Below are 16,931 nucleotides of genomic sequence, written 5' to 3'. Positions count from 1 at the left end.
GCTCCACCCTCGTCCTCCTGCTCCTCCCAACTACCCTCCTCCCCCCAGGACTACCCCCTGCTCCCTTACACACTGGCCCATTCCCTGGACAATGTGAAGAGACGAAAGAGCCTGCTCCTTAATGCAGATGGACCGGATTCTACCACAAGTGTGCTTGCCCTTTGAAGGTAAAGGCTTCCCCATCTGTAAACACAGAATAATTCTAATAGCACCACTACCTAGCTCATACAGTTGTGGGAGGATTAAATGAGACAATATTCCTGGAGTGGGCAAAAGTAGATTTACAGTTGTGAGTACACAAAACACGGAGTTTATTCTTATACAATATTATTCTTGACCAATTATTGTATCATTTCCCATATGAACAACTGTAAACCTACTTTTGCACGCCCTCCCTCCCCCCCCCCCCCCCCAGTAACCCAGTATGTAAAGCATGTAGAATATAGAGAGCAAGCCCTCAATAAATAGACATCCCATCTCCCACAGCCAGTCTGCCCTGTGCATTCCTGTGCTGGAACAGTCTTCTGCAGTCTGTCTCCTAAAGTTAGGGCACAAAATCAGGATAACAATGGGTTGAAATAACCGAGACCTGACGTTAAAATAGTCTAAACCATGTCTATACACCCCCCATATCTGTAATAAAATTTGAATTTTCTCATCTGCATTGTTTCTTCTATTTCTAGCTCATGAGATGAAGAAGTGAGAGCTAGAGGCAGAAAATTCATTGTGTTCTCCTCTTCTCTGTGCTTTCTATGTCTTCAATATTTTTGCCATCAACAGCTTTGGCCTGGCATTGTAGGATCTTCTAATGCAGAGAGAACCCAACTTCTGAAATAGGGGTTCCCACCCTGCTGACTGAGAAAGAATAAAAAGATCAACAAGGCCCAGTGAAATGACGGTGGCAAATCTGAAAGAAGGCAAGCGTGCAGTAAGAAATCAGATATAAAATGTGAGGTCACTGACCCAGTCATTCCACTTCCGGGAATTTATCCAAAGGAAACAATTAAGCAAGCATAAACCAATGAATTTTATCATGGTAATGTTGATCACCGTGAAGAATTATAAACTAGCTAATGTTCCTCAATCGGAAGTTGATCATATAAATTATTTTATATTCAATTCAATATAGTTGAAATCGCTTTTAAAGTTAAACTAAAGTTATGCAACATGTAATGAAAATTTCTCTATAAATTGTTAAAGCTGAAAAAAAAAAAAACCTGGTTGCAGAAGAATATATGAATATAATTTTGTTTATGTAAAAATATAAAAATCTCTTATTCATATTCTTCTCAGCAATCAGATAAATAGCCCAGCTGCCTCCTCCAGCTTCCAATTGACCAATGTCTGGTCCTGACTTAAGATCTAACTAAGAGGTCTGTATCCAATCCCCTATCTACACTAATAAACGAGTAAATGCAAATTGACCGTACCTTCGTGACACCCACCAGCCAATCAGGAGTGAGTATAAAAATTAACCCAACAAATATGGCAGGTTAATTTGCATACACAGATGCCGAGTTGAGGGTAGGGGGACTGAAGGGGGAGGAATGCCTTCCAGAGCCATGGCAAACACTCCACACCACCCCAGCCACCCTGGGCCTCTGGGAAGTGTGGGAAGGTCAAAAGGCAGCTCTGGCTGGAGTGAAGGCGGTACCGGCAGTCAGGGTAAAGAAGGCCCATTCTTGCACGAATCTTCATGCTTTGGGCCTCCAGTATTTATATAAGCAATTTATAACCCAAAGCATGCTTTGTCAAACATTAAAGTCATTATCTTTGGTGGGAGGATTATATGAGTACTTTTAAAAGATAGTTTATAAACTTAAGCATGGCATGAATTTAGTAAATTGAGCCTATATACATTTATAATCACCCAAACAAAATAGACATTTTTCTTTATTTTTTTAAGGGTGCAACAAGGTTTAACTTTTCTCATATGGCAAATAAAAGAATTGAGAGTGTGACCTAATAATGGAGTTTCAATACACACACAAAAAAAAAATTGACAGAACTAGTGGAAGACAGAAACAATTTAATAACTGAATCACAGATCTGAACATTCCTCATGAGTAATTCATACACTACATTCTACATGCCAGGGTCTGTGCCAAGCATTTCACAGCCACTGGTCTCACAATAATCCTGAGGCTGAGACTGTCCAGCCCCTAATATTATTGCCTCTGGGCCTTGCCTAGGTCTTGGCAACATCACGTTTATTAGTAGTGAAGCTGGGATATGCTCCCATCTCAGCCTACTCCCAAATCCAAGATGCAGGTGCTGTAAAAGTTTTCTGGATTATGAGTGGCAAAAATCCTAGCTACTAAAGGCAAGAGTGGTTTTAGGAAAAAAGGAGAAAATTCATTTATTTAGGCTCATATCAAAAATTTCTTTCTTCTCACCAGGTGTACCTAAAATGTAATTTTTTTTATTGTCTAAAGTTTTACCTATGTCTCCTTTTTCCTCAAATGACCCCCTCCCCCAAGCCATTCCCACCCTGGCAAGCCCCCACCACCCCAGTGTCTGCATACCTACACACACACACACACACACACACACACACACACACACACACAAAAATGACCTTCAGATTCCAAATATATATATTTTAAATTTCTCCTAATCTCCTCCCTACAGGTTGATTTACTCACAGGCCTTACCTGTCCAAAGACTGGCTTAACTCTAGTTTCCCTTGGAAGACATGACCTGAGAGGCTGCCTGAGCTTCCTCTGTCTTCTTGTGACCTACTGGTGACCTGGGAGTTTTACCCACTTTGGTTAGGGCCGGTTAGGTACTCAATCTACACATCAGTGGGATTCAGTTTTCCTTTTGCTTGAATGACTCCTCAGAACCTAACTCCTTCAGCAATCCACCCACTCCCTTTCCTGTTTCTTTGGCCTTTATGGGCAATAGCCATCTCTCCTCCTCAGCAGGCAGGCTCTTCCCTGGGTTGATGGTGACTGATTTGTTTTCAGTTGTCCTTATGTTTTGTTTGCTTGTTTTGATTGTTTTGTTTTGTTTTTCCTTCTCATGTGGGGTAAAAAGCCAAATTGTGTTTTCCTTTCACTACCTTAAGACTTTGGGTGTCAACTAGTAATCTTTTGTCTTCTCTTCCTCTGCTAGCCTTTGCTTGTTAGTATAATTATAGACCTCACTATTTTGGACAATCAGATTTTAATTAGCCTTTCCTTAGCCTGAAAAAAATCACCCTAAGAAGTCAGAACAATGCAACAATCATACTACTCAAATAACATCCCCAAGGCCCAACATCTGAAGAAAATACATTAAGAAAGAAAATATTTTTTATAAAAAGAGGGGGAAAAGGATTGGAAAATATTTGACTCAGATGGCTCAAGGGTATAGACTTCCTATCTGCCCACACAGGGGTAAAGAAAAGGCCTTTGGTGAAAAGAATGACCCTGCAGTTCTTAAATATAACCACATAAAATGCAAAATATATTTAGCATAAAGGACATAAGCTGCACAAAAAATGTGGTTGCACAAACAACTTTGCAATTTTAATAAATTACAAAGAATGCATTTAACCAATTTTGTAACTAGCTTTCAAAAGCCTCTTATATCTCTCAGTGGTCTCCGGAGTAAACACATCTCCCACACAGTAACATCTATTTCTATAGAATTAAGTTTCTGCTCTGAAATGATGTAATCTTCCACCTGGGGCAGTTTACAAATACTTTTCCCAAATGATAGAGCAAACGAATTCAACCTCATTTCTTCCATTCCTCAAAGAGCGTGCCATGCTGGGCTGCACGTCAACCAGGAAATATTCAGTAAACAGAAGTTGTACTCCATTTATTCTGAGTTTACTTTAAGGAGCCACTTATCTCTTTTGGAATGACTTCCTTTGCCAATCACCTTGTGGAAAAGGCCTGGGAGAGACACTCCCTGAGGACGTGCAGAATCCTAGGTCAGCAGCCTGTGTGGTAGCAATAAACAACTAAACTATCTACATCTTAAGATCTTCCCTTTTCCTTCCAAAGACAATCATTCTTTTTAGAGCAATTGAAACACATACGCAGGTATACACTCGTGGATGAGTGCATACGCACGCACGCACATGCCCAAGTATTGCAATGAGTCCTCTGTACATTCTCAGAAACATGACCATAATTTATTCTCCAGTGATGGTTTATGCTAAAACACACAAAAAAGCAAATAATAATTTTGGAGGTAAATAGGCTCTTAAAAACATTGTTCAACACTTCAGTTAGCAAGAATGACAATGAGGCCCAGGTATAAATTCATTCCAAAGAATTTATGTTCTCTAAGATTTTGAGATAAGATTAGAGTGTCTCCTTATCTGATCTCTTTCCATGAAAAGATTTAAGGCTCAAAGGTCAGATCAACCTGGGTTCAAATTTCAGCTCCACCATTTACCTCTGGGTGGTCTTAGGTAAATTTGCCACTGTTTCACCATCTGCAAAATGGAAATAATAAGAATTGAAGAATCCAGAATGTACTGCTATGAAGAGTTTTTGGTTGTTGTTTTCTGAACTCCCCTATCTGCTTAAAAGCTGAGCTTCCCAAAAGAATTCAACTGTCATAAATGCCCTCCCAGGGAAGTCCACAGCCAGGAAAGTATGTGTGACTCCTATTACCAGAGAGAAATCAGTGGTATAATAAGAAACCACCTAGTCCCTCAGGGGTGGCTCAGTGGTTGAGCTTTGACCTATGAACCTGGAGGTCACAGTTTGATTCCCGGTGAGGGGACATGCCCTGGTTGTAGGCTTCATTCATAGTGTTGAGTGTGCAGGAGGCAGCCAATCAATGATTCTCTCTCATCATTGATGTTTTTATCTCTTTCTGCCTCTCCTTTCCTCTCTGAAATCAATAAAAAATTATTTTTTTTAAAGGAAATCACCTAAACAGACATTGTCATATCTCCTAAGGGCCCATTGATCTTTCTTAAAAGTCATTGTTTTCCCTTTAATGCACTTCTGTCCCTCCCTTCTCCTATTAAGATGGCATATAAGCATTCAATTCTCCTTGAGTCATATTTTTCTGTCCATTCTGGCAAACATATGTGAATAAAAGTTTGTCTTTTCTCTTGCCAATCTGTCTTTTATCAGTTTAATCCACAGACTTCCAATCCCTGAATCTACTAAGGAGTTAAAGGAAGAGTTTTTTTCTCCCCAACAGAGCAAACATGTAGTAGTTACTTACAATGAACAAGACACTGTTTTAAAAACATTAAGTGTATTAATTAATTTGTTTTCCATCATGTCTCTATATTATTTCCATTTTAGAAATAAGGAAACTCAGGCACAGAGAGGTTAATTGACTTGCTTAAAATCAGACAGCTAGAAAGTGGTGGTGTCAGGATTTGAATTTAGCAATGTAATCCCAGGATCCTTGCATTTATGAGAGTAATCTCTACCTCACAAGTGTGTACCAAAAATTAGAGGATGTAATCTACATACAACATCTAGCTTGGCACAGAGGAAGGGCTCAAATAATGTCAATTGCATTTTTACTATTAGAACAATAGTGTGCTATTGATGAACTAGAGTGTTTCCTAACTCTCCTCAAGAGTTAGGGAAGAACAAGGAACCTTAACTGTGCTTGACAGTCCGTGTAGATGGTGTTGGAGTTCCTGAAAACAAACAAGTATAGAAGAACTAGACAAGGAAACTTGGTCAGGGTTACCTATCACCATCCCATGGACCCCAATAGTCCAATGACTAAAAAGTATGGGCTTGGTTTCGTTGTTTGTCTGACCACAGAGCAAGAATATTGTCTCAATTCTGATATAAAATGGATGAGGTATGCCACAAACTCCCACCAGTTCCACACTCATCAACCATCTTGCAGTGAGAAACTCTGCTATCCCGTTTCCCTCATCCTCATGCTGGGAAGGGAGTAGCCAGTGGGATGAGCAATGTCCACATCACTGCAGAGGGCATAAAACAGATGTGAGAGCAGGGGTTTTTGAATCGCACCAACCTGTGAGCAAATACCAGCTTTACCAGAACTTACCTGGGAACCCTTCAGCCACCTTAATTGAAACTCTATGGATTTCTGTTTTCTCCATCTGAAAGATGGAGATTTGACGTCCTTATACTAGTGAAGATGGCCTCACCAATCACAGCACAGTTGGGCCACCTTCCTGGTAATAGCTCCATGTGTATTCTTTAGTAAATTTATAAATTGGCTTTGTGACTTACCAACTACTTACAGAAAGTCTCCCATGATCCTTTCCTTCCCCAAATAGAAAAAACATCCCCTGCTCCTCTGAAGTCCTGCAGGACTTCTTCTGGATCTCTAGTGTGGAAACAGGTAACAGTCTTTCTACTGGTACGTGCCAGCCAAAGTGCTAAGCACTTTATATGCATTTTCCTCATATAACCCTGATAACAACACTATGAGTAAGTAATATAATTATCTCCATTTTTTACAGGTGAGAAGATGAAAATTTTAATAAGGCTAAGTAACTGGTCTGAGGATACACAGGTAGCTAGTGATGAAGCTAATACAAGAGTCTAAATCCAGAGCCTATGTCCTTAACTTTATGCTGCTTGTCCCTCTATACCCTATAATGATTTATGTTCATTATCAGTTTCTTTTTTTTAAATATATTTCTATTGATTTCAGAGAAGAAGGGAAAGAGAGATAGAAACATCAATGATGAAAGAGAATCATTGATTGGCTGCCTCCTGCATGCCCCCGACTGAGGATCAAGTCCACAACCTGGGTCTGTAGCCCTCACTGGGAATCCAACCGTGACCTCCTGTTAGGTCAATGCTCAACCCCTGAGAAACACCAGCCAGCCATTAAACACCACTATCAGTTTCATTTTAAGATTAAAAGGTCAAGATTTGGCTGAAACCGGTTTGGCTCAGTGGTAGAGCGTCAGTCTGCGGACTGAAGGGTCCTGGGTTCGATTCCGGTCAAGGGCATGTACACTGGTTGCGGGCACATCCCCGGTGGAGGGTGTGCAGGAGGCAGCTGATCGATGTTTCTCTCTCATCGACGTTTCTGGCTCTATCTCTCTCCCTTCCTCTCTGTAAAAAATTAGTAAAATATATATATTTAAAAAAAAAAAAAAAAAAAAAAGGTCAAGATTTGTATGTCAGTTATATTTTTATGTCCCCCAGGACATTCTTTGAACACATAGATTGTCTATTATTGAATGAATGTATGAATGAACAATTATGTACCATAATTCCTTTCCTCAGAGCCTTATCGATCTTAATTTATTTGCACTAAATGCTTTGTATCAATTGTCTCATTCCATGCTCACAGCAACTCTGCCAGCTTGTTGTTACTATTTCCATTGTGCAGATAAGGAAACCAGGGCTTAGAGAGATGAGTAATTTAGCCCAAGGTCACATGGCTAATAAATTACAGATCTGGATTGCCATCTGGGAAGAAGGAACCCTCTGACTGAGTTTGTAATCATCACTCCACAGCTGAGAAGCAGATCTGAAAGGATGGCCTCACCAAACCACAGACATTCTGTGGCCCACTCAGCCAACATCTCTCTTTTCAAAACTTTTTTTTAACTCTTAATGGCTTTTTTTTTTTTTTTTTTTTTTTTAAGGAGTTAGAAGGGCCTTTAAAATGTGAAGCTTTGTATAGAAATTAGTGGTAATTCCAAAATTCCTTATAAGAAGGGATTAGAAATAGCAATTTCATTAGAATTGAGGTGGGGCTAGAGGAACTAGAGGATTTTTTAATTTATTGGGGGGGGGGGGTATCATAAAACTATGTTTTCAGAGGCAGCTCAGTAATTTTTAATCAGATTCTATTATTATTTGCAGATTGCTGATGGACATTATAAGGGCACTCTAAAGGGAGTGTTTCATAACCGGCAGGAGTGGCTCAGTCGGTTGAGTGTCATCCTGTGCACCAAAAGGTTGTTGGTTGGATTCCCAGGCAGGGCACATGCCTGAGTTTCAGGTTAGGTCCCCAGTCACAGCAAGTATGGAAGGCAGTCAATTGATGTCTCTCTCTCTCTCTCTCTCTCTCTCTCTCTCTCTCTCTCTCTCTCTCTCTCTCTCCCTTTCTCTCTCTAAGCATGTCCTCAGGTGAAGATAAAATTGTGTGTTTCATGATTCTGTACCTGAACTAGTCTTGCTTACATTTTGCAAAAGTGATTTAAACATTAATAAAGTGAAATCTCAAATTTATAAATGACATTAAGGTTTTCTGACAATTGAAATACTAAGCATACAAGAATAAACATGGAGAAGATCTCAGATGGAGCTACGTGAGTGGGCAGGGAACGCTCAGGCCGGGGAGACAGCCATACATCATGCCCGCAGGAAAAGGGAACCCACCTTGTTCTGAAGAGACCTTGTTCTGAGTGCAGACGTGATCCAGGAAAAGGATGATGGCATCACTGCAGACCATCCCCTGAAGAAGTCGGTCCAAAGCATTGTGGCAGTCACAAAAGCAGGCATCATCAGGAAGGATGTTAAGAAACAAAACAGAAAGCACAATCTCATCCATGCTCACACACACGCACACACATACACACAAGGACACCAGTATTCATCTGCTTCAGAAATGCTGGGTGGAGTTCCAGGCATTAAACCTCAAAAATGTCACAATGAAACTGGAACATATCCAAAGAAGTCACTTAAAATTATTAGGGTTTGTGAAGAGACCAGAAACTCTAAAGCACTCCAGTCCAGAAAGGCAAAACAGGACAGTTGGTGGGCAAGAATCTATAAATCACAGAGGGTATTGATTGAATGAACACAGATCGTGACACCAAATTCCAGCAAAGCAAACCTAGAAGCCCTGGTGAAATTAAAGTATTTTAGGACAATGAATGTTTTTCAAATGCTAGTGTATAGGGCAGATAATAAAATAGAAAAAAAAAAAAAAACAACATAGCTATAAGAGAGTCTATAGCAGTGAGCTCATAATAGCTTATGGTGCAGTTATAGCTAAACTATATGCTCGGTCTTCTGATGTTCCATGTTATGGAAGACATAGCAAGCTCCCTCCACACTATTTGTTGAAGACTCTAAGGAAGGAGATGCTAGATTAATTTAACTGCTGTTTTAATATATATGGTATATCTGGAAATTCCCAAACTGGCTAATCAAAAGAATCACTTGGGAACCTTTTCTTTAAAAAAAAAATAGATTCCCAGGCCTCATCTTATCTAATAATAGACAAACATGTAAATTGACGGTACCTTCGCTATGCCCATAGCCAATCAGAGTGGTTATGCAAATTAACCCAAAAAAAAGATGGCAGTTAATTTGCATACATAGACACCCAATGCCTGTGTCCCAGGAACATTCTGGCACCCAGATCACTGTGTGGTAAGTCCTGGGCAGTAGTGGACCCCCTGAGATCGATTGCAGGGAGTTGGGGGCCCACTCCTGCCCAAGAGGCTTTCGGCCTGGGCAGGCCTTGGCATAGGCAGAGTATGTGATCAGAAGCAGAGCCTGTGATCAGAGGGAGCTGAAGGGCCCCTGCCCAGGCCTAAAGCTTCCGTCAGAGGCTTTAGGCCTGGGCAGAGCCCAGCCCAGGATTGGTGTGAACTATAGAGGAAACACCTTTTCTGACTGCACATTGGCTAAGCTCCCTGTATGCCATTGGTAATATTCTTAGTAACTTGGGTAATAAGAATCCAAAAAGGTGATCTAGGGTTTTTCCACCACACTCCTGGAGGAAAAAAATGAAGGTCTGCTGCTGGAGGGCTAAGAAATGTCATATCCTGCCCTAGCCGGTTTGACTCAGTGGATAATGCCTCGGCCTGCCAACGGCAGGGTCTGGGTTTGATTCTGATCAAGGTCATGTACAAAAGTTACAGGATCCTCCCTGGCTGGATCCCAGATCATGGCTCATGCAGGAGGCAACCAATCAAAGTATTCATCTCACTTTGATGTTTCTCTCTGTCTTTCCCTTTCTCTTCCACATTCTCTAAAAGTCAATGGAAACATATCCTCAGGTGAGGATTAAAAAAAAAAGAAGAAGAAAAGAAAAAAAAAATGCATATCCTACAAAAGACACATCTTGAAAATGCCTAAAGAAAGTTGTCATTTTTTCTTGGTGAAGTGACTGGAGTCCTTCTTGATGAAAACACCTTGGTGGCTGTGGTGACTGGCAGTAACTGCAAGCAGCCGAGTGATGGGGCTGGTGCCTTCCCCTGATCAGCCTGATTGCCTCCCACAAAGGGGGGCCTAAGTCATCAGTAGGACATCTCCTGAGGGATCCCAGTATGTGAGAGCGGGCAGGTTGGGCTGAGGGACCCCCCCACCTCCAGTGCATGAATTTTGTGCACCAGGCCCCTAGTATTCAATAATTCTGATTCAGTACATCTGGGACTTAGCCACACTGAGACAGACTTTTCCATAGAAAATGCAGAGTATAATCTGATTGGCTGGACTTGAATCATTTCTTATCTCTGAACCAATCACTGAGATGGGAAAGCCAGGCACACCCCTTGGCCTGACCTGGATCAGGAACCTCAACCTCTGGTGCAGGTTGGGTTTCCTCCCAAGAAAGAAAGTGAGTGACTAATATTCAGTCTCCCCTTCTACCGAGTAACAGAACCTTAATTATACTAAAAGATGCCTGTGCCCAACTGACAGCCTTCATCCCCAGACTCTGTAGCTATGGTTATGAGGTTAATTCTGAATATTGAACACACCACGTACAAATCTGGTGTAGGATTTCCAAGAAGTTTCTTTAAGGGAACTGATTCTTTCCTTTTCCTTCCCTTCTTTCTCCTTCCTACTATGTGAATATGATGACTAGCGATAGAGTCACCATCTTCTAAGCCTGGGAATAAAAGCTAGAGTAAGTCTGTGTTTCAGATAATCCTACAAAGTTGCCTGGTAAGGCCAGGATTTCCCATCTCCTCGCTTTTACAGAATAGAATAAGCCCTCATGAGTTTTAATGATTTTTAGTTTTATTTCTCTATATCAGGCTTCTGAACCGAATCCTTCCTGCTACAGTAGGATTCTGTACCAGATGTAGCTGTGAAGAGAGACTAAGCAGACAGTTATTTCTATGTTCTACACATTCTCTTTAAATTTCACCCCCCATATCTCTGGGCATCCTGAATTTTGCTCTCGATTACACAGCTTGAAAAATACTCTTGTCATGCCTTATAAAGAATTTGTCTTTTACTTCTTCCAAAGCTAGGCCACCAACACCTGTAACATCATTTTCCTACATCTGTGCAAAACCACTCCCCCTTTAAAATGTGGTCCACGATTTACTATATCCCACAAATGCTTCTAGACCAGCTCCACTTAAGTTTAGATCATCAAAAGTAGTCCTTCTTTTAACTCAGTCTCACTGACTCTGTTTCCACATTTGTTAAGAGATTCAATCAGTGGTTTTCAGACATTTTTAGCCATAAGTCCCTTCAAAAACCAAAAACAGGAGCCCCTAAGGCCTCAAAGTAAGGTTATGCAGGTTGGACAGTGCCATTCTTGTCTTTCTGATTGACAGCTTTTAGAATTGTGTGGTATACAACCTGCCCCAAAATACACATACGAGGTAGAGTCCCTGGGAAGGACTAGAGGAAGCAAGCATTGAAAAGCATTGCACTGATATTTTTAATCCATGTAATCAATAAAAGTCTAATATTTAGAATACCAAAACACTCATTATATTAATACAAATAACAGAAGCAACCCAGTTGAAAATTTGGCAAGAGATTTAAACAGGCACTTTGCAAAATAAAATACCCTATCATCAGTCAACACATGATGATGAAAATTAAAATCATAATAAACAACCGTTTCATCCACCAGAAAAGCAAAAACTAAGTGTGATAATATCAAGTGTTGCCTAAAATATGGAAATATATGAAACCTCAAATACTGTTGGTGGGAATGTAAATTGCTACACATGTATATACATTTCCCTTCATCCACTGCAAGGAAATGTATGTACATGTGTAACAGGGTACATGCATATCAGGGTACATGCATTATTGTTCATAATAGCTAAAGCTGAAAAACCAGTTGTCTATCAATATAAGATGGTCTAATACAATGAAATACCATTTTGCATGAAAATAACAAACTATCACTACACTCAATAACTTGGGTGAATATATTTCTCTGCCAAAATGAAAACATTAATATTCTTTGGTAAAATTATTTTATTTTTTATTGTATGGGTCAATCTAAATGATTGTTTTGATAGCAGGCTCTATAGTGAACATTAGAGACAGATGAAAAAAATAGTTGGATTAAAAAAATAATCACAGCAGCTTTTCACAATTGTGTTTTCAAGATAGGAACATGAGATTAATATGGAGGATCACTATTATTTCTTTGAATCCTCCACTCAAGCAGCTTTCATGTTAAGAAGTGGTAGGCTATTTATTCCAAAAATGCTGCTTATTCTATATAATAAAAGCCTAATATGCAAATCAACCAAAAAGGGGGAATGATCAGTGGAAGGACCAGTCGATATGATGTGCACTGACCACCAGGGAGCAAACGCTCAACACAAGAGCTTCCCCCAGCCCACAGGCCCCAGGCCAGCCAAGGTGGGTGCAATTAACCTCCCCTCTCCCCGACTGCCCCACCAGTTGCCCCACAGATCAACCCTGATTGCCAGCCAGATCTAGGGACCCTACCCAAGTACGAATTTCAGGCATCAGTCCTCTAGTCTTGCCTAATAATAGACAAACATGTAAGTTGACCGTACCTCCGCTATGCCCACAGCCAATCAGAGTGAGTACACAAATTAGAAGGCCAAAGATGGTGGGGCAGGGCAGGAAGTCTGCTATGAGAGGGAGGGTAGGAGGTGAAGGGATCTACAGGAGCAGAGTGCCACAGCGAAGACAAGACTGCAGACTCTGGAGTCTGCAGCAAAGACAAAGATGGCAGACTCCAGCCAGAGCAAAGGCCTGGGTCCCAGGTGCCAGAGGAAAACCGGTGCTGGAAGCCAAGGGAAGGAAGGCCTATTGCACGAATCTCTTCATGCAACGGGCCTCTAATATATATATTAATCCAGAGGATATCTTTTTCCATTGATTTTTTAGAGAGAGTAGAAGGGAGGGAGAGAGAGGGGGGAAAAAAATCAATGTGAGAGAAACACATTGATTGGTTGCCTCCCTCAAGCGCCCTAGGAATGCAGGAATTAATTCTGCAACTGAAGTAGGTTATCCTTGACCAGAATTGAACCTGGGACCCTTCCATCTGCAGGCCAATGCTCCAACCACTGAGCCAAACAGGCTAGGGCTGCAACAATATTTTCTTTCTCAGGTGCTCTTTCAGAATCTTGCTCTTCCTTTATCTCATCTCCTTCGACCTTGATAGACCTCTGCTGATAGCAGAAGTGACTTCTGAGCCTAGGATCTGAAGGTCAATCCTTTCTGCCTCACTCTCTTTGCTCGGGGTTTCCCAGAGAACCCGGACACCATGCTGTGAGGAAGCTGAGGCCACGTGGAGAAGAATCTAAGTCCCTGGCCCTGAAACCTGGCTGAGCTGCCAGCTGATAGCCAGCACCAGCTTGCCGGCCATGGGAGTGAGCCCTCTTGGGAAAGTAGCTATACCGCTCAATAGGGCACCGAGCAGACACTGGATTCAGACGTAAGCCTGCTGTTGTAAGAAGCCACTGTGTTTTGGGGTGTTTGTTACTCAGTAATAATAATCAGAACATAAGATCAAGGGACATTCCTGCTACAATTGTCCTGGGAGCTGTGTTCTTCCAAAAATCCCCTATGTGCTCCTCCCTCTTCTTTTTTCTTCTGTTGGTAGTTGAGGGAAGCATTAACTAGACCAAGTGATAAAAACGCTTCTAGCTTAAAGGAAGCAACTTTTTTCATACTTGCTTAGTGCATTTTAGGATGTCATTACCAAATAATATATGATATTTCTTCTCTTTTCCCTTGTGTGTCTGGGATTCATTTTTGGAGGCATGGTGGTCCAAAACGTCTCATCACTAAAAGGCAATGGATACACACATTCTCTAAAGGTATTTTCCATGACAAGACAGGGAAGTCAGTTGGCCAAATTGCATGCTTGTAGGCTATTCATCCTTTCCTACATAAAAGAATCAAATATAGGGTCCAAAATACAGTTATTTTAACTGTTGCAGCAGGCAAGGACTTGCCCAATTGTTCCTTGAAGTTTCTGTTCTGATTTGGGCACACAGAAAGATTAAGTGATTACACTTAGAAACCCCACATTGCCTTCAGTCTTTAAGGGCTTGTTAAGTCTTCTGTTGCCTTTTAGTTTAACCTTGTTTCATCAAACCAGTGCAATACAGATCAAGGCCCGGATAAATATTTGTGAGTTGTCTGAACTTTGTTCTGTGTCCTTAAATACTCTTAGGAAATCAATTTTGGACTAAAGAAGCTTGAAGATTCTGTCACTAAAACTGGACTGATTTGGGGCCAGTTGTGATAAGAACACAAGTATTTGGAATTTCAGTCTGCAGTACCTTCAGGAAAATTATTACTTCATGAGAAACTGCATATAAATGTATACTCAAGTAATTCTTTTGAAACAGCTTAAGGTCTAAACACTGATTTTTTTTTAGGTGACTTTTCAAGCATATTTATTTACAGCCTGCTATCACACAATCTGCCCTTACTTTTCTATCTCTCCCCCCACCTCTTTCTCTCTTTCTCCCCAACCTGAACACCTGCCCCCCCCCCCCCCCCCACCTTTTCTCCGGAGGAATCATATTGAGGAATTGAATTTCTCTGGGGCCTTTTCACTAATGTAATCCTAAAAGGGGAGTGTGTGCAAGGGTCAGGGCTAGCTGGACAGCTGCTAGTCACTCCAGGGATCCTTAGGAAAATCAGTTTTGTAAGTTATGTGCCCATAAGTCCAAGAAAGGGCAACTTCTCTATGGGAAGGGAGAATGGAAGTTTCCAGACAGATATCTCTCTGGCAACTCACCAGCTGGGGCCTTCTGGCTCTCTCGTGATTTGGCTGAGATTTTGGGTTTGATTTGGCAGATCACTTAACCTCTGCTTCCTCCACTTCCTCAGCTGTAAAATGGGGTCATCACTTCCCAGTAAACATCACGGGACTTTCATAAAGACAAGCAAATACTTATGGCAAGCCGGTTACAAAAAGAGCTAACGCTTCAAAGCTCAATTCAACTACTTCCCATCAGGTGACTTTAGGTGTTATTGGCCTTTCTTTGCCTCGGTTCCTTCATTGAAAAATAAGGATCATAATAGGATCTATCTCAAAGAGCTGTTTGAGGATTAAATGATATAATATTGCACATGAAGTACAGCATCTGAGAGTCTCAATAAACATTAATGGTTTCACCTCCCTGCACCTTATTTCAGCTACTCTATGTCACCCACCCATGACCAGAAGGCTGGAATTATGAGAATCCTAGAATGAAAGGCAAAGACTCTCACTTTATAGACAAGAAAAAAAAAAAAAAAAAAAAAAACTCAGTGAGGCTGGCTGACTTGCCCGGGGCTGTCTGATTCATTAGTGAGAGAGCAAGAGTTAGAGTTCAGGTCTCCTAATTATTGGGTCTGGGCAAGTCTCCGTTTTCACTCCTTTGAAGGCTGTGCTGGTGTTTCTATCCCCAGATAATTCTTTCTCTGTCTGATTTTAACCCTAAAGTCAGTTTATACCATCAACCAGTGCATCCCCTAAATCTCCCATTCCCCCCCCCCCCCTCAAACCTGTAGAAAACCTCCTTCCCAGAAAGGTGACCCTAACCCTGGAAGGCCAGGAAAGGTAACACTTTCTCCAAGACCTGAGGAAGCCACTAATGGGGACAGCAAGTGAGGAGGGAGCGGAGCTGCCACTGCTGGCTAAGGTTGCCCTAGTAACCGCTTGCAGGCTCCATTCAGGAAGTGAGCCCAACTCCAAGATGCAAAATGATCGCCTTCCCGCGGCTCCCACAAGCACAAAGGAACCAAAGGGATAGAGGGATGGCCAGGAAGGGAGGCCAAGGTGAGGTGGGGCCCACGCTGTCAGTTACAACCTTCCACTTCCCACAGAAGAAAAAAGAGAGAGAATAGCTCTTTGAATCCTTTGACTTGTGTGAACCATAAAAACCACCCATTTAACACGAGTCCTTTTGTGGCCGTGGAGGGAGGCAGGTCCCCCTCTGTTCACCAGCCTTCTGAAACAATACACCAGGAGGGGGGCGGGGCTGGGGGAGAAATCCCAAGCATTGCCACTTTATGGGGGCCCGAAACTCTTCTGGCTCCCTCTTTTACTGATGACAAAGACCATTTGCTACCAATCTATTGGAAACTTTTATTTTATTTTTTTTCTTCACAGCTTGAGCTGTTTAAATGCAGGGAGCTCCCTCGCCCCAAATCGATGTCAGACACTTGCTGAATGGGCCAGGCTCAATTATGTTCCCTCCGCAGGTTCAGCTCACACTGTGACCCTGCATGGCTTCCTGCTATTCATATGTGTTACTTCCCCTTTGTGGTAATGGCTTGTGGCACTCGGCCAGAAAACATTATTAATTTCAGAAGTGGACTGACAAACAACAAACCCACAGTGAACTGAGAGGAAGTGCTGGGGAGGCCAGCTGTCGGCTTGAGCAGAGCAGTAGGAACTCAATGTATGCAAGTTTGAGGAGGAAAGATGATAATCCACAGAGAGGAAATGCACTAAAATTATCCACAGCCCATGTTAAAGAAAAAAGAAAGAAAAAAAAAAGAGAGAGAAACCAGAACAAAGAAAGGGGGGGAGAAGCACACAGCTACTTGAGCTGCAGCTGGACAGGAAATTGCTAGCGCTGCTTGCAAATCCCCACTTTGAACAGCCAGTCTAGGGAATGCCAGGAGCGGAAACCGTTCAGAACTGGATTAACACGGGCCAAGTGGAACTGCAACCCACTTCTCCTTTCTGAGCTCCGGCTGGCTTGGAGAAGCCAAATGGGAGACTGACTTGGTCGTGTTCTGTGCACTTGCCTTTTATACATGCTTACTCACTGAAAGCCCCACTGGACAGCGGGCTATGGTTGCCATAAAACCAGGGCCACATGC

The sequence above is a fragment of the Pipistrellus hanaki genome (assembly GCF_964339955.1).
Source record: "Pipistrellus hanaki genome assembly, chromosome: 3".
NCBI classification, from domain to species: domain Eukaryota; kingdom Metazoa; phylum Chordata; class Mammalia; order Chiroptera; family Vespertilionidae; genus Pipistrellus; species Pipistrellus hanaki.
Note: the sequence above shows the minus strand (reverse complement) of the source record.